Source organism: Hypanus sabinus, chromosome 10 (assembly GCF_030144855.1).
Source record: "Hypanus sabinus isolate sHypSab1 chromosome 10, sHypSab1.hap1, whole genome shotgun sequence".
NCBI lineage: Eukaryota > Metazoa > Chordata > Chondrichthyes > Myliobatiformes > Dasyatidae > Hypanus > Hypanus sabinus.
This window is the reverse complement of record NC_082715.1, coordinates 38,532,491-38,556,920: the sequence shown is the minus strand read 5'-3', so window position 1 is coordinate 38,556,920 and position 24,430 is coordinate 38,532,491. Positions and strand designations below refer to the sequence as shown.

Genomic DNA, 24,430 nt, shown 5'->3' with positions numbered 1-24,430 from the left:
TGCCCGACATACTCTTTCTATGTGTCCTCCTTGTTGCATTTTCCACAAGTTTCACCCTTAAACCTGCATTTGTTCAGTGTATGTGAGCCCCTGCCACAATGGTGTGGTGAACTACATATACCTGTCTGGACACGCCCCCTGCTGACTGCTCCTGTGGCTCCTCTCACAGACCCCGGTATAAAGGCGATTGAGGCTTGAGCCCGGCCTCTCAGTCTCCAGAATGTAGTATGGTGGTCAACCACTGCTCGTTCCTTCTTCCAGTCAATAAAAGCCGATATCTCGCATTTACGTCTCAGAGAGAGTTATTGATGGTGCATCAATTGGTAACACAATTTGTTCAGCCAAGCCAGTTTGTGTTGAGATATTGCAAATTTGTTCGCACTCACTTTCATTGCTGAATGTAATTCAGTTGCATCCGTCTGCTGATACAGCGATTTCAACTGCTCTTTTAGTTTTAAGTTGTGCTTCAGTTAAGAGCCATTTTTGAATGCTTTCTTGTAAGATTCCACAAACTAAATGATCTCTCAGTGAATCATTAAGGCCATTACCAAACTGACAATGATCAGATATTCTTTTCAATTAATCCTTTTTATTCTGCTTAAGAAACCCGAAGTGTTCTGCAATCAACAATGGCTTAGGTTGTAAATATTCCTGCTTTACTTTGACAATGCCGGTGTTGTCCCCCCCCACCACCCCTTTACAAAGGTAGAGCGTTCCTGTGAAACCTTTCTGAAGCTGAAATGGCGTAAAGTGAAGAGCCATTAATTTATATGGGAAAAATTTTCGTAAAAGCGAAAATCCTCTTTGTAATACGAAAACAGGTTACTAGTGTAGGTCTTTTGTAAAAACTAAGTGGCATAAAGCAAACATTTGTAAAGCGGGGGACACCTGTATCACCAATGCTCATTTCTGCTGATTTGGTTGGGGCAGCCAAATTTTGAAGTAAACTGTATGCCTTTAAACCCAATACACTCAGCAAAATTGATGCCGTACTTATTTCTCATTGGCAATTTTATATGCTTCAAAATACTGTTCAATTAACTTAGTGTACATAAGCCAGTTACCCATTATGTAACCAAACTCGCCAATCTTTCCAATGTAGCCAGCCTTTTCTGTGCCTTTTTAAAATTTATGATTATTATCACCTGTAACTCATTCTTTATGAACCCGTGAATTCTTCTGTTTTTTTTTAACTTGACGGTCTCTACGCATGCTGGGCTGCATCTTGTTTTACTCGCCGCTCCTTCCTGTGCTTTTTAAAAAACTTATCATTCCTCACTACATTATTTTTAGATCGACCATCTTGCTGCACTTCAACAGGTCGACAGCCATATTAGGTTCATTTTAAAAATAACTCGTTGCCACTGTTATATTTTGTAACTTCAAAACATTAAACTAATTCAAAGGAAGACACAGGAAGTGTGAAAAAGTGAGTTTAACTTCATGTTACATAGTAGCATGATTACTTACACAATTCACATAAACCCTTAATGAATTATTTAAATTAATATGAATATTTAATCAAACAACATGTATACAAGACTACTCAGATATTACTGAAGTAGTAAATACACAATGGTGGGGGGGTGCACCTATCTCAGGAAGAATGGGATAGATGTAGAACAGGTTGCTGCCTCCACTGTGACTCTCCAGAACACTTCTGGGCATCACGTCTCAAGCGTCCAGTAAAAGAGGAGACCAGTTGGTAAGAAGGGTCAATTCTCCCTGCAAGCATCTTCCCCTAATTGAGTAATGCTCTCAGCTTTCCTTTCATGGGGGTCCTAGACACATGAGCTCCTGGCATTTATTGACTCTTGGCCAGCCAAGAACCTCATAGATATCTCTCAGGCTCAAAGATGGGAACAATTAAGAGGCAGTCCCAGTTAGTCAGCCTCTGTCCACTAGCAAGCTCCACCTTTCCACAGAACCCCTCCAAATCTTGCTAGAGGGCAAACAGAACAACTCTCCTAGCTTGTTGATTCGTCTGAGCTGCAGCAAGTGTTTGGCCTTCCCTGCCTCTCTTGACACAACCCACGGATTGAGTGGTTCCTAAAGGCACTCCAGGAATGTGAACTGGGCATGCCTGCCTACCAGTCTGAGTCCAGCTCAAGCCCCTGTCAGCATATCCCCTTCTGCGCCAACTGCTAGAATGCACCCGTCTGGTGATCCAGCTGAACATGCTGACCTTCTTGAATTCTTTAGATGGAAGTAGGGACTCTGCCTGCTTTCACGCTGTCTATGCCACTGTGCCATTGGCTCCTACCTGGCTCCTCAGGTTTGGCTCTTTTCCAAGAATACTTCGAAGAGCCATTGGCCTTAGGATTTATCTGTCCGTCTACCTCATCAGCAGCGGAGGGCTTCTTAAGACCATAAGACATAGGAGCAGAATTAGGCCAGCTGGCCCATCGAGTCTGCTCCGCCATTCCATCATGGCTGATTTATTATCCCTCAATGTGAATCACCTGTCACTGATGTAGAGGAGTCTGCTTTGGGAGAAATAAATAAATGATGCAATAACTGACTGATCAGACTCAAAGGTGAATTGTTACCTTAATTGTTTGGCGGCTGAAATGGTGGTGAGGGAGGAGGTATAGCACATCTTTCCCACCTGCAACCTCAGCCCCATTCCCACCCCACAGGATTTCCCTCCTCACTTATCCCTGCAAGCACGACAAATACTACGCCTGCATGAAATGCATCTGGGTGCACCTCCTTACTGACCGGATTAGGGACCCGAAATTGGAGCTGGATGACCTATGGATCATTTGGGAGAATGAGGAGTTGATAGATAGGAGCTACAGGGAGGCAGTCACAGGAGGCAGGGTAGCTGAGTGAAGGGAAAGGGAATAGGCCATTCCCCTCAATAGCAAGTTTACCAGTCTGGATATTGATGGAGGGGAATGACCTACCGGCGATAGCTAGAGCAACTAGGTCTCTCGCATTGAGTCTGGCTCTGTGGCTCAGAAGAGAAGGGGAAAGAAAAGAAGAGTATTGGTGATAGGGGATTTCATAGTTAAGGGATCAGATAGGAGATTCTGTGGACATGAAAGAGTCTCCTGGATGGTTTGTTGCCTCCTGGGTGCCAGGATCAGGGACATTTCAGATTGGGTCTATGGCATTCTTAAAGTAGAAGGTGGGCCTCAAGAAGTCAAGGTACATATTGGTATCAACAACAAAGGAAAGAAAAGGTATGAGGCCCTGAAGAACAAACCTAGGGAGCTGGATAAGAAGCTCCAATGCTGGACCACAAGTGTAGACATAATTGGATTGCTGCCTGTACCACAGGCCTGTGATGGTATGAACAGGATTATATGGCAGATGAATGTGTGGCTGAAGAACTGTTGCAGAGGTCAGTGCTTTAGATTTGTGGATCATAGGGATCTCTTCTGGGGAATGTCTGACCTCTACAAAAGGGATGGTTACAGCTGAACTCAGAATCCTAGCAGGAAGGTTTGCTGGAGCTGGTGGGGAGGTTTCAAACCATCAAACCTGCGGATAAAGGTGGTGCTGTAGTGGTCTGGCGGATGGACCTCTACCTCACTGAGGCCAAACGGCAGCTCTCCAACACCTCCTTGTACTTACCCCTGCCACAGGACCCCACCAAAAAACATCAATCCACTGTCTCCCACACCATCTCCACCCTCATCAACTCCGGACACCTTCCTCCCTCAGCCAAAAAACTCATAATTCCCACACCCCGCACAGCTCGGTTTTACCTCCTCCCCAAGATCCACGCCTGACTGTCCCGGCAGACCTATAGTTTCAGCCTGCTCCTGCCCCACCGAACTTGGACTCCATTTTATCCCCCATAGTTCAGACTCTCCCCACCTACATCCAGGATACATCCCATGCCCTTCACCTCTTCAATAACTTCCAATTCCCCAGCCCCGACCACTTCATTTTTACCATGGATGCTCAATCCTTATACACCTCCATCCCACATCAAGAAGGCCTCAAAGCCCTCCGCTACTTTTTGGATAACAGACCCCACCAATTCCCCAGCACCACCACACTTCTCCAGTTGGCAGAGCTTGTTCTAACTCTCAATAACTTCTCCTTTGGTTCTTTCCACTTTCTCCAGATCAAGGGTGTAGCCATGGGCACTCGCATGGGCCCCAGCTATGCCTGCCTCTTTGGGGTTATGTGGAACAGTCAATGCTCCAAATCTATACTGGTACCACTCCCCAACTTCTCCTCTGCTACATTGATGACTACATTGGCGCTGTTTCCTGCACCCATGCTGAGCTCGTCAATTTCATCAACTTTGCTTCTAACTTTCACCCAGCCCTTAAATTCACTTGGTCCATCTCGGACACTTCTCTCCCCTTTCTTGATCTCTCGGTCTCCATCTCCGGAGACAGACTATCCACTGACCTCACCCTCACCCGCATCTCCTCCACTTCCCACTCTTCAGCCCTTAACCCATCCCTTGTCCTCACCTACCACCCCACCAGCCTCCGGGTCCAACACATTATCCGCAACTTCTGCCACCCTCAACAGGACCCCACCACCCAGCACATCTTTCCCTCCCTACCCCTCTCAGCTTTTCGCAGGGATCGTTCCCTCCACAACTACCTGGTCCACACATCCCTCCCCACAGAACTCCCACCTGGCACTTATCCCTGTAAGCACAAATGCTACACCTGTCCCCACACCTCTCCCCTTACCACCATTCTGGGACTCAGACAGTCCTTCCAGGTGAGGCAACACTTCACTTGCAAGTCTGCTGGAGTCATCTATTGCATCCGGTGCTCCCGGTGCGGCCTCCTCTACATCAGCGAGACCCAACGCAGATTGGGAGACCGTTTCGTCGAGCACCTCCGCTCCGTCCGTCACAATAGACAGGACCTCCCGGTTGCCACCCACTTCAACTCTGCCTCTCATTCCCATTTGGATATGTCGATACATGGCCCCCTCTACTGCCATGATGAGGCCAAACTCAGGTTGGAGGAGCAACACCTCATCTACCATCTGGGTAGCCTCCAGCCTGGTGGTATGAACATTGAATTCTCCAACTTCCGGTAATTCCTTCCCCCTCCCCCTATCCCAGGTCCCTCTCTGCCTCTCTCCCCTTTCAACTTTCTGCTCCTTTATCTCTAGAGTTCTTCCATGCTTATCCCTTCCCCCCTTTATCTCTCCTCTGATTGGTTCTCCACCTGACGCCTCTAGGCCCTACTCCCTCCCCTATCTCTATTACTGGGCTTTGGCCTTCTCTTCCCCCCCATTCCTGATGAAGGGTCTCGGCCCGAAACGTTGGCTACTCTTTTCTCACGGATGCTGCCTGACCTGCTGAGATCTTCCAGCATTGTGTATGTATTCTTTGATCCACAGCATCTGCAGTTGTATTTTTGTGTTTTGGGGAGGTTTTAAGCTAGGTTGGTCAGGGGACTGGAACCAGAGTGATAGGTCACAGGTTGGAGCTGTTGGTGTAAAGGTAAATATTGCATGTAGGAGGCTGTGAGGAAGGATAGACAGTTGGCAGGGCATAATTGCAGTCAGTTCGATGGGTTGAAATATGTTTGTTTTAATGCATGAAGTACCAGGAACAATGTTCATGACCTTAGATCAGAGATCAGTATATGGAGCTATGACATTGGGGCTATCACAGACACTTGGCTGTCATAAGAGCAGGAATGGCTGTTGGATGTGCTGTTGGGGTTTAGATGTTCCAAAAGATACAGGAATAATATCACAGCTGTTAAAAGAGAGCTGTTAAAAAGAGAGTTTGTGGAGGAATCATCGACTGAATCAGTGTGGGTGGGAGACAGAAATAGGAAAGGAGCAGTCAGTCCATTCTGAGTATTCTGCAGACTCCTCCCTCCATTGCAACAGAGGCACTGAGGAGCAGATCAGGAGGCAGACTTTGGAAAGATGCAAAACTGGCTATTGTCATAGGTGAATTCATCTTTCTTAATATTGATTGGCACCACCACAGTGCAAAAGGTTTAGATGTGGGGTGGGGGGGGGGGGGGAAGAATTTGTTAGATGTGTCCAGGAAGGATTCCTGTCACAATAGGTAGACAGGCCGACTGAAGGAGAGGCCATACTGGATATAGTTCTGTGCAATAAACCTGATGTGTCAGATCTCTTAGTGAGTGAGCATTTTGGAGACAATGAACACAAATCCCTGACCATTTCCATAGCCTTGGATGGGGATAGGAGCAGATGGTATAAGAAAGTACTTAATTAGGGTAGTGTGAATTATGATGCTGTTAGTTGGGGACCTGGAAACATAAATTAAGAACAGATGTATTCAGGGAGATGCACAATGGAAACGTGGAGGTTGTTTTGGGAGTACTTACATCCGGGTTCCATAGAAGCAGGTGATGAAACTGTGATTGATAACAGAGGTGAAACATATAGCAAGGATCAGGCAGGAGTTTCTGAGATAGGCACATGGATGAAAGAGAAATGGAGGGCTATGTAGGAGAGTAAAGTTTGATTGATCTTGAAGTAGGTCAAAAGGTCAGCACAATATTGTGGGCTGAATGACCTTTAATGTACTGTACTGTTCTGTTTTATGTTGTATGTTCTATGTTCTAACATTGGTTTTAGTGTATTTAGATAAATGCTTATTGCCTTCTATGTTAAAAAATGTTTCCATTCTCATGATGTACAAATTGAAGTGATTTTGTTCCTTGTGATAGCCAGTGGGGTTTCTGATTTTACCAGTAAGTGTCTGACTGACTGTGTGGTATTCTCTACCACATTGACAATTAATAGGCTTGACATTTTATCTGCAGTCAAATTTGCATGTATGATGTGTTAAAACATATAGCAAGGTTCAGGCAGGAGTTTCCCTGATTATGGAATTTGTCTTTTGAGAATTTCACACACAAAATATGTGTGTGGGTACAATTATGGGCAAGCTTCTCTAGTGAAAGCTATTGCACAGCACTGTGTATGACATTGAGGTTGCAGCCCAAGAACAGTTTTGAAAATAGTTGTCTGCTTTACTGACTCCTGCAGTCAAGATCATTAACCACAATAAAGCGCAATTGCTGAGTTCTGGGAAGAGATGGGCTTACTGTACTGGAAACATTTGCTTCATATGAGTGTTTAATGATTGATTTGTGGCAAGTTTTTTCAATTCTCTGTGAACTCGGGGCAGCACAACAAGCTTTAGAATAATGCTGAGCAATCTTTTCAGCATTTTCTCAAGGAACATGTCCAGTGATGACTCAGCTACTTTGGCCATTGTGTTTGGAGGTGATTGAACTTTCTTTTTGAAATAAGGGACAATAACAAAAATAAAGCAAAGGTAAAGTACACTTTGTTTCTTAAGATGTGTATGAATTATTTGCTTATGTTACTTACAACTGTGCACAGGAGATTGATCTGTATTTGCAGCGGTATTCCAAGTCAATCTTGCTGAGATGACAAAGCAAAATTAAAACTAACACAAGCTTAACAGAATACTTTGTCAATCTCAGAACAACTCAGCTTCAAGAGAAAGTTTAATAGTTATATATCTTGATCAGTCTGAATTTTTATTCAGAAGCAGACACTGCACTGGAAAATGCTTTCAGCCTGTAGAGATACACTATGTAGCTGTGGCTGAGGGACAGTCTGGTTTTGGGCCCTGATATTGCATTGTTGGAGGTCAGATGCTAGGACAGTTGATTTTTTACACTGCAGCTCCCCTCAACACTATATCCAAGGGAGGGTGAAAACACCTGAGCTGAAGAGATGAACTTCTTTGATCTTGCCTCTCAGCTTGATGCCATGTGGCTTGGCCCCACTCATTTGAATGGGCTCACTCATCTTGGTTAAGTTAATGTTTTCTTTTTAAAATTTCACTGAATCTTATGTTTTTTGATTGATTTCTAGCACTTAATGTTATTTTTAAGGTATCAGAACAGTCTGTGATTAGGGCCTCAAGATCCACATCCTGAGGGCCACTTGCTTCTCCCAGATCTGTGGGTTGCCATGGAAGCGAGACCTGCAGTGCAATCAAGCCAACAGGTGCGCAAGAGTAAGTGAAACCATGGGAATTGTGGCTACTGAGCTTGAGCATGATTCCAACTGATTTGATTATTTGTTCACTGTGCCTGTATAAAGTGTTTATCTTTTCCTTGAATAACAGCAGAAGGCTCTCCAGAATTAATCCGAAATGTGCCTGTATGTGGACACACTTTACTCTGCAGGCATAGTTTGGGAGGCCGGGTGGGGTGGGCTTGGATATACCACATTCTAAGGGCTTGCAGATGTGCTCTACCAGGTAAGAGTGCCATCAAAGGCTGATGTATGTGCGTATTTATTCAACTGTGTAATAGTGATTCAGCATCACCCTTTTTGTTTTCTAAACTAAGTAATATGTTGTGTTAGTTGAGAAAACAGGATTCTATGACACAGCAAACACGAGGAAATTTGCAGATGCTGGAAATTCGAACAACACACACAAAATACTGGGGGACCACAGCAGGCCAGGCAGCATCTATAGGGAAAAGCGCTGTCGACGTTTCAGGCCGAGACCCTTCGTCAGGACTAACAAGCCCTTTGACTGAACCTGTCCATACCATCCTAGATGTCTATCTAAATTAATGCCACTTGCCTAGATTTGATCCAAGCCCTTTCCTGTACAGTTGAAATGCAAGTATATTGCCATAAGCATTCAAATATATTTTAAATGTTATATTTGTACCTACCTCTGCCACCTGCTCTGGAAATTCATTCCATATATGAACCACCCTCCGTATGGAAAACTTCCCCCTCAGATCTATTTAAATCTTCCCCCCCCCCCGTCACCTTAAACCAATGTCTTCGAGTTTTAGACTTCCCTATCCTGAGCAAAGGACTGACTACCCACCCAATCTGTGGCCTTCATGATTTTATAAACCACAAAATTCATCATCTCAGGTTCCTTCACTTCATAGAAACATAGAAAACCTACAGCACAATACAGGCCCTTCGGTCCATAAGATTGTGCTGAACATGTCCCTACCCTAGAAATTTCTAGGCTTACCTATAGCCCTCTATTTTTCTAAGCTCCATGTACCTATCCAAAAGTCTCTTAAAAAACTCTGTCGTATCTGCCTCCACCACCTTTGCCGACAACCCATTCCACGCACTCAACACTCTGAGTAAAAACTTACCCCTGACATCTCTGTACCTGCTCCCCACCACCTTAAACCTGTGTCCTCTTGTGGCAACCATTTCAGCCCTGGGAAAAAGCTTCTGACTATCCACATGATCAACACCTTTCAACTTCAGGGAAAGCAGTTTTAGCCTAACCAATCTCTTCTTGTACTCAAGCTCTTCAGTCCCAGAAAACATTCCTGTGAATCTTTCCTGCATCCCATCTAGCTTAATCACAGCCTGATCCAGACTAAAATAAAAATAGTCCTATTAAAATCCTACCCCCTTGGAGCTGAAGGCATGATATTTCTTTAAAGGATGATATACTTGGATCAGAACTTATTTCATCAATACATCCAGATGTGACCAAAGTTTCTTTCTTCTTAATATAGGTTCCATCTTGCATGAGGTAGGATTGGTCAATAGAATCAAATCTGAGGAGCAGAGTTCAACTTGTAAATTGGACGGTTGTTTTATGTAACAGAGGATAATCTTGCAACCCACATGTAGTAAATAGGCTTAAACTATTTTAATTGCTGAATCATACCCCATGGTATCTCATGAAAACTCATATTCTTGCTTTTTATGACTCTTAAGTGATTTTCAGACGATTTGTAAAACCATCATACAGTATAAGATGGAAAATATATTGTTCATGAAATTGTGTATTATAGTCTAAATATTGTAATCACACTTTGAACTATTTTGAAGTTATGTTTGACACATATTTTGAATGCTGCTCAATCCATGCAATGACTACAAGTAACTACTGAAAGGTTTATCTTTTCTTGATGGAGAAATTCTAGAATTTTCTCAAATGTAAAAGCATTTAAAAAATCTTAACAGTTTGGAAGTCCAGTCTATAATCATTCAACCATCTTGGAAGTTCGGGAAAGCAAGATAAATGACAAATTACAATGGATAGATTTGATTTCAGGTATTTTTGAAATATTTGGTTTCTTAAATTAAATAATACAAGCATTTTATTGATTAGATGACAAAAATAATTCTAAGTAGCATTAGTGATTCTATATGTAAAAAGGAAGTGGTTAGCTGAAGTAATTGAGATTTCCCTACTGAAGGAATTTTAATAAGGAACACAGAAATGACAGAGATGCTTAACAAATAATTTGTGCCAGAAGACATAAGAAAATACCCATAAATATTGGGAAATCAAAAGTCATGAGAGGAGGAACTTCAAGAAATTAGCATTGGTAATAAAATAAATTGGGAGAATTTAAAGAGCCCAATAAATTCCCTGGATCTGGCCAGCTGTTTCCCAAAACTTCAAAAGAGGTGCCAACAAACAATACGGATGCAATGACTTTGATCCTCTAGCATTCTCAATGTTCTAGAATAGTCTTGGCATCTTTGAAAATAACAAATGAATAACAGAGATGAAAATAGAAATGAGAAATATATAGGTCTGTTTTTTGACATTATTTGTAGGTGTGAATCTAAATTCCACTTGTAGACACAGGATAGCAGGAACAGAAACCATTCTGTGATAGACTTGATAGAGGTGTACAAAATGATTAGAGGCATTGATTGAATGGCTAGCCAGAGACTTGTTTCCAAGGGCATAAATGACTAATATCAGGGGCCATAATTTTGAAGTTATTGGAGGCAAATATAGGGGGAATGTCAAAGGTAAGTTTTTTTTTTACAAGAGAATGGTGGGTTCGTGGAATGCCTTGCCAGAAGCAAATACATTAGGAGCATTTAAGAAACTCTTAGATAGGCATGTGGATGATAGAAAAATTATGGGTTATGTAGGAGGGAAGGGTTAGTTTGACCTTAGAGTAGGTTAAAAGGTCAGCACAACATCATGGACTGCTGTAATGTTCTATACCTATCAATCAATACTTAGTAACAGTGGGTAGCAACTCCAAAGAAAACTACTGGCGTTTTGCCAGTCAGACTAATGTTCCAAATTTACATGCATTTCATGTCACCTTGTTTTCTCTGTTGACTCCATGTGGAATCCATCACTGGGCCAAATATTGATGGAATTTCCCAGCAATATCTGGATAATTGCCAGACAGATCCTGCGTCAAGTCTGACATAGGCACAGTCCACCTTCCATTGATTTCAGTGGAGATTGCAGGCTTACACTACTCCAGAGGGGTGTTGCTGTTCTGTCATTGTATATATTGAGGACAAGCAACCAAATAGCCAACACCGACTGCTTACTTATTCCATAACTGGTTGAAAAATTAGAAAAACATTGAGGAGTGTTTTTATTTTTAATTCAATCATAACCAGCTGGACTACACCCCAGGGTTCTGAAAGAGCTGGATGAAGAGATTGTAGAGGCATTAGTAATGATCTTTCAAGAATCACTAGAGTGTGGAATGGTTCTGGAGAACTGCAAAATTGCCAATGTCACTCCACTCATTAAGAAGGGAGGGGGGCAGAAGAAAGGACATTATAGGCCAGTTAGTCTGACCTCAGTGGTTGGGAAGATACTGGAGTTTATTATTAAGGATGGTGTTTCAGGGTACTTGGTGGCACATGATAAAATAGGCCAAAGTCAGTATGATTCCTTAAGGGGAAATCTTGCCTGAGAAGTCTGTTGGAATTCTTTGAAGAAGTAACAGTCAGGATAGACAAAGGAGAGTAAGAGGATGCTGCTTTCTAGGATTTTCAAGCTTCTGACAAGGTGCCACGCACGAGGCTGCTTAACAGGATAAGAGCCTATGTCATTATATAAGAATTATTAGCATGGATTCATGATGGGCAAACAGGAGGCAAAGAATAGGAATAAAGGGGCCTTTTCTGGTTGCTGCTGGTGACTAGTGTTGTTCCACAGGGAGCAGTATTGGGACTGCTTCTTTTCACATTATATGTCAATGGTATGGATGATGGAATTAAGGGCTTTGTGGCCGCAATTGCAGATGATGCAAGGATACGGGAGGGGCAGGTTGTGTTGATGAAGCAGGGAGTCTGCAGGATTTAGACCGATTGGGAAAATGGGCAATGAATTTGCAGATGGAAAATAGTTCAGGTAAGTGTATGGTCACGCACTTTGGGTATAAAGGCATAGACTATTTTCTAAATGAGGAGTAAATTCAAGAATCAGAGATGCAAAGGGACTAGGGAGACCTTGTGCAGGATTCCCTAAAGGTTAACTTGCAGGTTGACTCGGTGATAAGGAAGGCAAATGCCATGTTAGCATTCATTTTGAGAGGACTAGAATGCAATGTTGATATTTTATAAGGCATTGTTCATACTGCACTTGCCATATTGTGAGCAGTTTGGGGCCCATAATCTAAGAAAGATCCACTTGCATGGGGAGGGTCCAGAGGAAGTTCATAAGAATGATTCTGGGAATGAAAGGGTTAATGTGTGAGGAGAATTTGATGGCTCTGACCTGTACTTACTGGAGTTTGGAAGAATGTGGCGGGGTGGGGGGGGGGGGGGGTCTCATTGAAACCTTTGGAATATTGAAAGGCCTAGATAGATGTCTCCTATGGTGGGTGAGTCTAGCACCAGAGGGCACAGCCTCAGAATAGAGGGGTATCCATTTAGAACAGAGATGAAGAGGAATTTCTTTAACCAGAGGCTTGTAAATCTGTGAAAGTATTTGCCATGGATGGCTGTGGAGGTCACTTCATTGAGCACATTTAAAGTGGAGGTTGATAAGGTCTTGATTAGTCAGGGTGTCAAAGTGTCGATCTGCCTCTCTGCCAGAGGCCTTTAGGTTCAGACCCAGGGAATAACTGTCAAACACAGTTTACTTAAAGTACATACTGTTTATTAGCGAGCTTGCATTCTCAGTTGGCAACACAGAGTCCCTGCCCACTGAGCTTGAGAAAATCTGCAACGGGTGAGCCCAGAATATTGTTTGGAGCTGCTGATATACATTGTTATCACATATTTTGATAAGGAGAGACTGAGAAGCTTCTCATAGAAACAAACATTCTTTATTCAAACATTATTCTCACAGCACAACTTGTCGAGTTGCCAATAAGTCAATTAGGTCTAGCCCTTTTAATTCTGCATATAATTCCTCATTCCCTCCTTTTGTCATTCCATGACAACTACGATTATCAATGTCGGAGTTGTTGTACATTTTAATTTTCATATTTGTGTAAGAAGGGTGGATAGTAACCCTTGGAAAAAGCTAAAGGTCTTTCTGCATCATCATAGACCCCATCCTCATCATTTGCACCTCGGTCTCTCTGAGGTCCCCTTGCTTCTCATTTGTATAAATATCCCTGTGGGTGTAGGGCAAAAGTACCAGCTGACAAGGGGCCATAAACATTGGAAAAATGCAATAAGTATGAGTACTCCTGCGATGATGATAGCGTACTGTAGCAGTATACCGCTCCATCCTGAGAAAGTGCCACGATAAGGCCACAATCCCCCTTCTGAGCTAAAGCCATATAGGTTGGCCCCGATTATCTGGATTTTATTTATCTGCTTTTGAATGTGAGTGGAGAGAGAGGGAATGTTCTCTGATTCATCTGGGATGTAGGTACGGCACTTTTGGCCTATAATAGCACATGCACCTCCTTTTTCAGTCAGAACCAAGTCAAGGGCCATTCGGTTCTGTAAAACCGTCTGTCATAGTGTGCCATTGTTTCATCAGTAATGACCCTCACCTGATCCTGGACGCTATCCATGGCTTTTATGGTATTATTGGCCATCTCCTCCGAAACTGTGGCCAGTTTGATGATTTCTCTTGAATTGTGGGCCACCGCATAGAAGGGGAAAGCTATCATCCAGAAGCGCTCCTGTTGTGAGATTCCTCACTTTTGGCGTAGGATGGAAGGGTGCTGGTCCAGGGTTTTCACTATTCGCATGTGGGGTACAAAGTAAGCCAGGAAGCAGCATCCCATCTAATTTCTGCTCTCTGTTGGGTGTCCCATTGGCTAGCTGTCTCTCCTGAGAGCCACAGATAGGCCCTCTCCCCGCAAACCCATTGAGTTCCATTCAGGGGTCGTGGTGGTTTGTCCGTTGTATAAATGGCACACGTGCAATTGCCCAGAAAGTAAGTCCCCTTACCTTTGAAATTACAGTAGCAGATAGCGTTTGCTAGTTGGTCAGATCTGACAATGGTAGAGGGCCATGATGTCTGACCTCCCCATTGGATGGCTTTTTCCAGGGGGACATTTGTACCAGCCATCAAAGCAGTGGCATCCACTGTCTCCAGTGGCATCACTGGTGCAATTTTGGACCTCACTAGTCTGAGTGTCATTAGAAAAGGCCCACACTGACTGTTGTTCACTGCTGTTCAGCAGAATGGCTATTAGGGGAACCCCTATTTTCCTATGGGGAGGAATCGCTGCACATACCCAGCTGGCAGATGAGCTAGTTTTCCCAGCATAACTAAAGCAAAGTGACAGGAAGGTGTTTGGCTTGGTTACTATAATACAAGTGCTTAAGATAACAAGTATAGTCATGTTTGCACATGTTTGACATGTCCTAGATATGTCCATTTCGGATTCTTGTAACTTAACTGCTACCAGAGTGGTCAGTAACACTTGGTAGGGTCCTTTCCAGTGAAGCTCAAGCTTTTTTCTAAGATGGTTCTTTACAAGAACAAAGTCTCCTGGGTGGACTCGATGTTCACTTTCCAGTTCCCCTTCTTCCCAGCGGTCCTCCTTCACCTGTGAATGCAAGACCTGGAGAGATTTGGTTACTGACAGGATATACCCTATAATTTCATTTGACATTTGATTCAGGTCCATCTCAGGTAATTTTGTGGTCAGCCATGTTGGTCTGCTAATGAGTTCTCATCTGCAACAAGACCATTGGCAGCACTTTGAGCCGATTTTGACTGGTTTCTTGTCCTAATTTAGCTAATTTGTTTTTCAGTGTCCCATTAGCCCTTTCAATCAGGCAGGTGGCCTGCGGGGGCAATGGAATGTCTGTTTAATACCCAGAGCCTGACATAGTTGGGTATTAATCTCACCCATAGAATGAGGGTCGTTGTCAGATACAACTTGCTCCAGTACCCCGAAACTTTCAACAAAATACGCGTCGTGGTATTGGCTTTTTTACTTGTGGTGGGATATGTTTCAATCCATCTAATAAAAACATCAAGAATTACAAGACAATACATATAACAGTGCACATGCGGTAATCTAATAAAATCGAGTTGTAGTTGATAGAAAGGGTATCTTGGCAACAGGGTACATTCCTTTGGGCATGGAGTGCCTTTTCCTGGATTATGTTCTTGGCATATCTGACATCATCTGGCAACATTCTCTGCTACTTTCTCCAGGTCCGGGTTCCACCATGATTCCAAACATTGCCTGACCATTCCCTCCTTGCCAAGGTGAGTATTAGTATGTACAAAATCTACAATATAGCCCGGTATAGTTTCACGTATGCGGAACTGATGGGCAGGAGTAAGCCAGAGCTCCTCGGTCGCTGAGTAAGAACTTCCAGCTGGTTCCCAGGTGGCTTTGTCCTTCTCAGAGGCGTCCCTCTGTAAAGCATGCACATCTTCAATTCCAGACATACCCTTTGTTTCAGAAAGAGGGGATTCAGTTTTTCCCTGGAGATTGGGGAACAATCAGTGCTCCAGTAAGGGTAGCGGTCAGCTCTGTCAATCTCAGTAGTACCTTTAGCGTATGCAGAGCATTTAATAATGGCCAACTGAGAAGGAAGACAGATGGTAGACAAAATGTTGTCGATGTAAATTTTATTAGTGACGGGCTTACCAGAGGAGGTGACATAAACCCTTGGCTGAAGTCATGAGTGACTCCAAAGGCATATCTGTAAAAATATAATTTGTAAAAATATTGGCCAGTTTTCCAGTGGATGCTGGATGGATGCTCTAGTGAGTCCAGCTTGCTGTGCCGAGTGAGGAGACTGCACGGTGCTGGCCTTGGTTGTCTATGAAGGAACTCCCATCTACATAGAAGACTAAGATGAGGTTAGCGAGGGGGACATCAGTCATGTTAGGTCAGACTTCTGTCACTTAGTGATTTATTGTTGCACAGTCATGGGGTGGTGAATCTAGATGCTCAGGTGAGCATTCTGAAAAGGTGCTGGGTTCACAGTAGAAGAGGGGAAAATGGAGAAGGGGGTTCTGTGGGAGAAGGACCTTATATCTTGTGCAGCAGAAATTGACAAGGACCCAGGAATTTACTCATCTCTTTCAATATTTTTATTAGTTTCTACATAAAGGAATACAGAGTACAAGATATATAAGTAAAAAAAAGGAATTTACGCATTTGAGTCAGTGTAGTGTATTAACATTGTGGGTTAATTAGTATAGGTCAAGGGCTGAATCTGGTTCCTTCTGGTCTATTAAGATCTGTACTACATTGTTGCCACATTTGGTAACAAAACCTCTTTAAAACAAATCTTTCTTTCTGACAAACTAACACACTAGATTTTTTTTAAAAAAGCATAATGTAGTGTCCTTATATTGTTCAGAATTGGACAAATATAGAAGATTGCTTCAGCCACCCACTGAAAATTTAAATGTATGTTTTTCCTTTTAGATGGCCTCTGTGGTTTGCTCTGAAAGACACTTCTTTCTGACATGGCCACAGATTGTTAATACAGCTACAATGATAACTAATAAACGTCTTTATCTGATTTACAGCTTTCCCAGAAATACTTTGTCTTTGTGAACTACTAACTAATTTTAAATGGCTTTCTGAGGCTTGAGTGGATTCTGACCAGTTCATATTATTGACTTTAACCTTGTCGGCCACCTTGCCGGGCAGAGCTTGGAGGAGGAGAGAACAGTACTGTGGGGACTGGTTCCCTGCTGCGTACGGCGGATCTCCCGGTCGTGCAGAATAAATGGCATTGAAGCATTCTAGGAAATCATCAGGGGTCTCATCTTTCCTGTGTTTACACTCTAAGTTACATCTATGGAGGGGGCCAGAAGGTGGGACAAGGTGTCCAATGTATTTTCAATCATCCATGGTTCCGTTTGCCTGGTCACGATTAACTAGTCATAGTTGCCAGGTCCAAGCTGAGTGGTGAATTGTTTCTGATTAGTAAGAGTAAGGGCGGCCATAGCCAGAGGGAGCAGTCCTCATGGGCAATTGATACTTAGTCTGCATCGGTCCCAGTAAAACCAATGGCCTTTGCTCAGGGGCCCAGTCCAGGAGAGGTCCAGTCTTAAATGGGTATTGGACTTCCCAACCATTCTGGAGGAGATGCAATGATAGTTGAGTTGGTGACTGAGGCACCAGGGTGAGAACCATACGGGGGTGGGGAACCTGACCATGGTAAAACAGGCGCTGGCACAGCTGTGGGTAGTACAGCGCGATTATTAGGTCACCTTACCCATTCCAATCATCATCAGTATTGTCTGGAGAATTGGTCGGTATGTCTGGATAGAAGTGGGCTATCCCAGAATTATTTTTATTTTCCGTTTCCCTTTTCCCTTTATTCGTTCTTCTATGGCCAGTATGTTTTGCCTCTGATACAATTTCTTTCCGTCTCCTTTGTCAGATTCTGTCCCTTATCCCATTCTACACAAATCATTCTCAACTCTTGCCAGCTCCTAGGATTGCTTCTTTTATCACGTACATCTATCCCTCTTCACTTAGCGTTATTGGTCCAACAATTTATTTTATGTCTGTCTTCTTTTATTTCTGCCTCTTGTTGCCACAGCCAATCAGGCAACCATTTCCATATTCCCTGTTCCCTGTTAAATCAAATGCACCTCCTGCCAAATGCTTAGACAACTGGAACAACGTTTGTCTCAGTTTCTTTTCATTGTCTATTATTTTCTATAATAGACTACTCCCCCTCCCCTTTGTCTAAGTGCGCACCCCTCGTATTCCAGGGGACTCAAACCATGTGTCTTGACATACTACTCCCGGGACTCAAACAGCCCGTCTTGACTTACTACTCTGAGGGACTCGAACCGCCCCTCTTAACATACTACTCCAGGGGACTTGAACTGCCCATCTTAATTTACTATTCTCATCAGTGGATTTTCCCTGCCAAAAATGAGGGAACAAACAGATGTCAGAGAGCAGAGAGGAACCAAGGTTAAAGCTTAGCTTGTGGGCCTGTTCGTCTCTGATTCACCCCAATGGTCCATCTGTCCATTTATTCAATTTTGACGAGGGGTCTAAACCCTGCTCGCAGCACCAAGATGTTGATCTGCCTCTCTGCCAGAGGCCTTTAGGTTCAGACCCAGGGAATAACTGTCAAACACAGTTTACTTAAAGTACATACTGTTTATTAGCGAGCTTGCATTCTCAGTTGGCAACACAGAGTCCCTGCCCACTGAGCTTGAGAAAATCTGCAGCGGGTGAGCCCAGAATACTGTTTGGAGCTGCTGATATACATTGTTATCACATATTTTGATAAGGAGAGACTGAGAAGCTTCTCATAGAACAAACACTTCTTTGTTCATACATTATTCTCACAGCACAACTTGTCAAGCTGCCAGTAAGTCAGTTAGGTTCTAGCCCTTTTAATTTTGCATTAAAAGGTTAGGGAGAGAAGGCAGGTGAATGGCATTGAGAGGGATAATAAATCAGATATGATGGAATGGCGGAGCATACTTGATAGACTAAATGACCTAAATCTGCCACTATGTCTTATGGTTTTATAGGCCTATGGCATTCTCTCCAGGACAAAATCTTTTGTTAGCGGAACTTTGCACTTCTATGTGCATTTATTGAATCCATGGTGTCATTCTCCTTCAGAGTGACTCAAGGAAGTGACCTCTGCTCAGATCCTTGAGTCACACTTTTTTCCATCTCTGCACACTCTGACACAAACTTCATATAAAATTTCCCATCGTGCTAGCTTTTCTCTAACATTTCTCATCTCTCCAAATTTTCCTCCGAGATCATCCTGTCCATGAGATCAGCTTTCTATTCCCACAAGGCATTCAGTAAACATTTATATTCCTTGCTGCCCTGCTAAATGACATTGTTGATACTTGTCTCAGTTCAAGAACTGCATCCACTGCCTTCTAATTTTACATCATCATCTCTCACCTTTGGTTTCAGAATCAGAATCAGGTTTATTATCACTGGCATGTGACGTGAAATTTGTTAACTTAGCAGCAGCAGTTCAATGCAATACATAACCTAGCAGAGAGAAAAAAAATAAACAAGTAAATCAATTACAGTATACATATATTGAATAGATTAAAAAAGTGCAAAAACAGAAATACTGTATATTTTTTAAAAAGTAAGGTAGTGTCCATTTAGAAATCAGATGGCAGGAAGAATATGTTCCTGAATCATTGAGTGTGTGTCTTCAGGCTTCTGTACCTCCTACCTGATGGTAACAATGAGAAGAGGGCATGCCCTGGTTGCTGGAGGTCCTTAATAATGGACACTCCCTTTCTGAGACACCGCTCCCTGAAAACGTCCTGGGTACTTTGTAGGCTAGTACCCAAGATGGAGCTGACCAGCCTTCTGCAGCTTCTTTTGGTCCTGTGTAGTAACCACCCCCCACCCCCACCCCATACCAGACAGTGATGCAGCCTGTCAGAATGCTCTCCATGGTACAACTACAGAAGTGTTTGAGTATAAACTAGGGGACATTGCCTCAAGATTCAGGGGAGAAGATATAGGACAGAGATGAGGAGAAACTGTTTTTCCCGGAGAATGGTGAATCTGTGGAATTCTCTGCCCAGGGAAGCAGTTGAGGCTTCTGCAGTAAATATATTTAAGATACAGTTAGATAGATTTTTACATAGTAGGGGAATTAAGAGTTATGGGGAAAAGGCAGGTAGATGGAGCTGAGTTTATGGACAGATCAGCCATGATCTTAGTGAATGGTGGGGCAGGCTCAATAGGCTGAGTGGCCTACTCTTGCTCCTATTTCTTATGTTCTTATTTTTTGACATACCAAATCTCTTCAAATTCCTAAAGAAGCCTAGCCACTGTCTTGCCTTCTTTATAACTGCATCAATAGGTTAGATCCTCAGAGATCTTGACACCCAGGAACTTGAAACTGCTCACTTTCTCACCCTCTGATCCCTCTATTCTTGCTTTTGACTCCATCTCCCATCACCTGGGAATCCTTCTTTCTTTCTACAGGTGCCACTGGACTTGTTGAGCATTTCCAGCATTTTCTGCTTTTACTCGAGTTAAGATCAGTGTTTGCTGGATTCAAATTCCTTGGAGACTACTCTGCTTCTGAAAGAGTAATTGAGTGTCATTTCCAGTTTCCAGTCTGCCCTGGGTTTGACTTCCTCTCTAAACCTGACCTTGTTACAAAAAAATCACCTTGCAGGAAACAAGTGTCCAACAGCAGCCAGCTGGTCTGTTGTAATATCTGCCAATGAAAGGTAAAGAGGCAGATGTACACTGGAACCAGATTGTACCCCAAATTCCTTCCTTCTTAGAACTTAACTTGTTCTTTAGAACAACTCTCTGATGACATGTTTTAGGTACGCATGCCAACACAATTATTTTCTGAGCTGAACTATTCTGAACCTAAAGGGTCACTGTTAATGGAGCTAAACAAACTTTACAAAAGCGTCCATCATGATTTGCAACTGTCATTAACGAAAGGTATTTCCTTCCTGCATCTAAAAATTATAGAGTGAAGCTGGAGACAAATGTATATTGGAATCAAACAGCAGCTACCGAAATCACCTTATTGCTGCACTATTCCAGATGTGGTCATCAACTGCCAACCATAATCTTTCTCAGTAGGCTATTTCAAGGAAATTAAACACTTGAAGCCCAGTGGGGAATCTCATTAGCTCATTGCTAAAACTGGAAAGAAAACAATGTTAATGGTTTGAGTGCATTGTCAGACTGCTTTCAATTCCAAGATAAGGAAATGGATATTTGCAACCTTATTAAATATCCCATGCTGCAAAAGGTAATTACTTGGAATAGATCCCCAAGGAATCTTTTGCACTGCTTCTGTGTGATATTGTTGCTGTGGGTTGTATAAGAACTGCTTTTAATGTGTTTTCAAAATCATTAATCATAGTCTATGCTTCTGTGTATTTTACAATACTGTTCTAAATTTATAAATTTAATGAACATGTGAATTTAAATAAAATATATGAGTCAAATGATCAGAATCGAGCCACGTCACCTCAGCAATTCCTAACAAATCTGATTAACCTTGACCTCATCATGGGAAAATTTACATTAACCTACCCTGTAAGCCTTTGGACTGTGGGAAGAAACTGGAGGACCCAGATAAAAACCAAGAGAGGAAAAACAGAGAGGACAAAAAGAAACTTCTTACAGAACAGTACTGGAATTGAGCTCCGAATTCTCAAAGGCCCGGAGCAGTAATTGCACTGTGCTATCCTATTGTGGTGCCCAGTATCTCATGAAGTTAGCATATGAGATATATGAAATCCCCAATCACTGCAGAGCAAAAGTGATTAGAGTACTCAGTTTGAATTCTATTGTAACGCTGATTAAAAGTATATTCATTGCAAATTACTGACTTTCACTTGAAACTAAGTAGAACAGTAGAGATCATATTGGTCTACCTTGCAAGAATCATTATAAACGAATGCTGTAGTAAGTGGCAGTTCATGCAAAAGTGGAGAAAAAATAGTTTGAAATGTGTACATAAGAACTGTTAGGATGAATATGCTTCCATAGTAAAGAAGCAGGAAGTGATACTGGATCCAGTTCTAGGGAATTAAATGAAATAAGGGGAGTATATTGCAATGGGAATATTTTGAAGATAGTGATCTTAACCACAGTCATGAAAGCACCTCAATACCTCTCCTTCCTTAGGAGGCTAAAATAAATTTGGTATGTCCCCTTCAACATTTACCAAGTTTTATTTATGCACCATAGAAAGCATCATGTCTAGTTGCATAACAGCTGGTATGGCAACTGTTCTGTACGTGATCACAAGAAACAACAAGAGAGTTTTGGACGCAGCTCAGCATATTATGGAAACCAGCCTTCCCTCCATGGAGTCTGTCTATACTTCTCACTGCTTCAGGAAAGCAGCTAGCATAATTAAATACCCCACCCTGGACATACTCCCTCTTCCATCAGGCAGACAGTACAAAAGCCTGAAAGCCCGCTCTCAGCGATTCAAAAAATGGAATCTAATTTCCCCTCTGCCATCTAATTTCTAAATGGACATTGAACCTATGAACACGAACACTCCCTCACTACTACTATTTATTTCTGTTTTTGCATTACTTATTTTAACTTTATTTAATATCCATATATATACTTACTGTAATTCATTTTCTTTCCTATCTGTATCACATTGTACTGCTGCTGCAAATTTAACAGATTCAACAACATATGTCGGTGTTATTAAACCTGATTCTGATTCCAATTCAAGGACAGCTTCAACCCCTCTGATTTTAGACTATTGAATTGTGCTCTGGTAAAATTGGATGGGCTCTTGATCTCACAGTCTACCTCATTATGCTCTTCTCTGTAGCTGTTACTCTTCATTCTGCATTCTCTTATTGTTTTCCCCTTTTCTCCCTCAGCTCACTGCTTAATGATCTGTGGTACGGGTATACTATACCTGAGTCTATTGGCAATAATAACCCAACTGAAATCCCAATTAAAGGGAATTAAATTAAATTGATTATTGTGTCAGCTGGACATTCTTTAGAGAACTGCCAGTGTAGGCGTTAATGCTTCTGTGCCTGTACAAAGTAGAATGGAATTTTGGAGTTCTGAAGGTTAGATATCAGTGTATGAGACCATTTATTGTCCCTCTCTACTCACCAATGAATCCAGGGGCCCTCCGTGGGATATTGAGTTGAGAGGTCCGATACATTTTTCACCTAGTGCCTTAACATTTCCAAGACCCAAGAAATTGCAGAGTTGTGATCTTGGGAAAGTAGCTATCATAGTCAAGGATTACCCATCCAGTCATTTTTTTTCCATCTCTTATCAAGCAGAAGACACAAACGCCTAATAACATGACCCAGTGGACTCAAGGACAGGTAAAATCTCATATTATCAGAGCTTTGAACAGATGTCTCATATGCTAAAAGATAAACTCTCGATCTTCCAAGCTACCTCATTGTGGCCCTTGAACTTTATTTGTCCGTCTGTACTGCAAATTCTCTAAATCTAACACTATATTCTGCATCCTGCTTTCTTTTTACCACCTCAATGTAATAATATACTGGATTGAGTCATTCTCTGATCTTGGCAAACCAATTTGCAAACATTTTGTCACTATACAAGGAGACAACATCAGTGCGCTGTTCACTTGCAGTGTGTCCTTTATATCAATCAGTTGATTAGTTGTTATTGTGGAACTCAATTGTGACACTGATTGGTTGTGTGGTGAACTCTTCGTGTTGTCTGGAATTTTGCCCACATTGGGATCGAGATCTACATGTCTGTTTATTAATTTGTTTGTGGAAAGCCATGCTTCTAGGAATTCTCTTGCATAGATGTAAGTAAGAGATTGAGTTTGTATGACAAGCCTGGATAGGATACTAAAGAAAAGCGTTCTCCATATTTCAGTACATGTAACAATAGTAAGTCAATATCAATACCATGGCCAGAATTAGACAACAACCCCATCATTTGAATGAAGTCATTGACTTTCATTTAATGCATATGAAGATCGTGTCCTTTTCTATTTTTTTAAAGTAGTATCATTGGGTTAATTAATTTGCTTATTTAATTATTTAGATGTAGCAATTTTATAATTTTTACATAAGTTGTAGGCTTCTTTTCATACTTTTCATATTTATACATCAGAAGACCATCAAGGGTGGCTTGAGAACTAAATGTTAATTTTAGCTGCTTGTGGCCCAGTTGCCTTATATGGACCACACAACTTTCCAAAAATTGTGATAGCAATGAGGCTGGAGGACTGGGGCTGGGGAAACTTGGGACCACATGGTTATAGTCGGTTGGTATGGCTGTGGACATCTCATGAGAGGTCAACACTAGTTGCTGGATAGGGATGGATATGAAGAAAAGTATTACACAGAACAACAAAGATTTTGCTTTCGGGATACTTTTAGATGTATCTTACGAATTCTGGGCTACTGATCACGAAAATCATCATGAAATTTCCCTGTCATGCACCATTTTTTGAAATCATTTAAATTTATTATTTCAATTCAGATTCAGATTCAGTTTATTGTCATTTAGAAACCACAAATGCAATGCAGTTTAAAAAATGAGACAACATTCCTCCAGAATGATATCACAAAAGCACATGACAAAACAGACTACACCAGAAAATCCACTTAACGTTTGGCAATCCCCAATCCAGAGTCCGGAGAGGCTGCTGCATATTAATATCACGCTACCGTCTAGTGCGTTCCCCGGAAAGGAGCTCCAATCCCACCAGACAAAACAAGACCAAAAACTAAAGCTACAAGACCTGCACAAAACCACATAGTTACAACAGTGCAAACAATAGCATAATTGATGAAAAACAGACCATGGGCACAGTAAAAATATTCCAAAGATGT

At 42.2% G+C, this 24,430-nt stretch overlaps 1 long non-coding RNA gene across 2 annotated transcripts in view; it reads left to right on the top strand.

Moving 5' to 3' along the window:
* The first annotated feature begins 7,114 nt into the window (after positions 1 to 7,114).
* The window catches only part of LOC132400594 (uncharacterized), a 153,554-nt gene continuing 136,238 nt past the window's right edge, over positions 7,115 to 24,430 (top strand). For both annotated transcript variants that reach the window (XR_009514301.1, XR_009514302.1), the window contains exons 1-2: positions 7,115 to 7,261; positions 7,851 to 7,975. This is a non-coding gene — a long non-coding RNA (uncharacterized LOC132400594). The remainder of the gene's footprint in view (positions 7,262 to 7,850; positions 7,976 to 24,430) is intronic.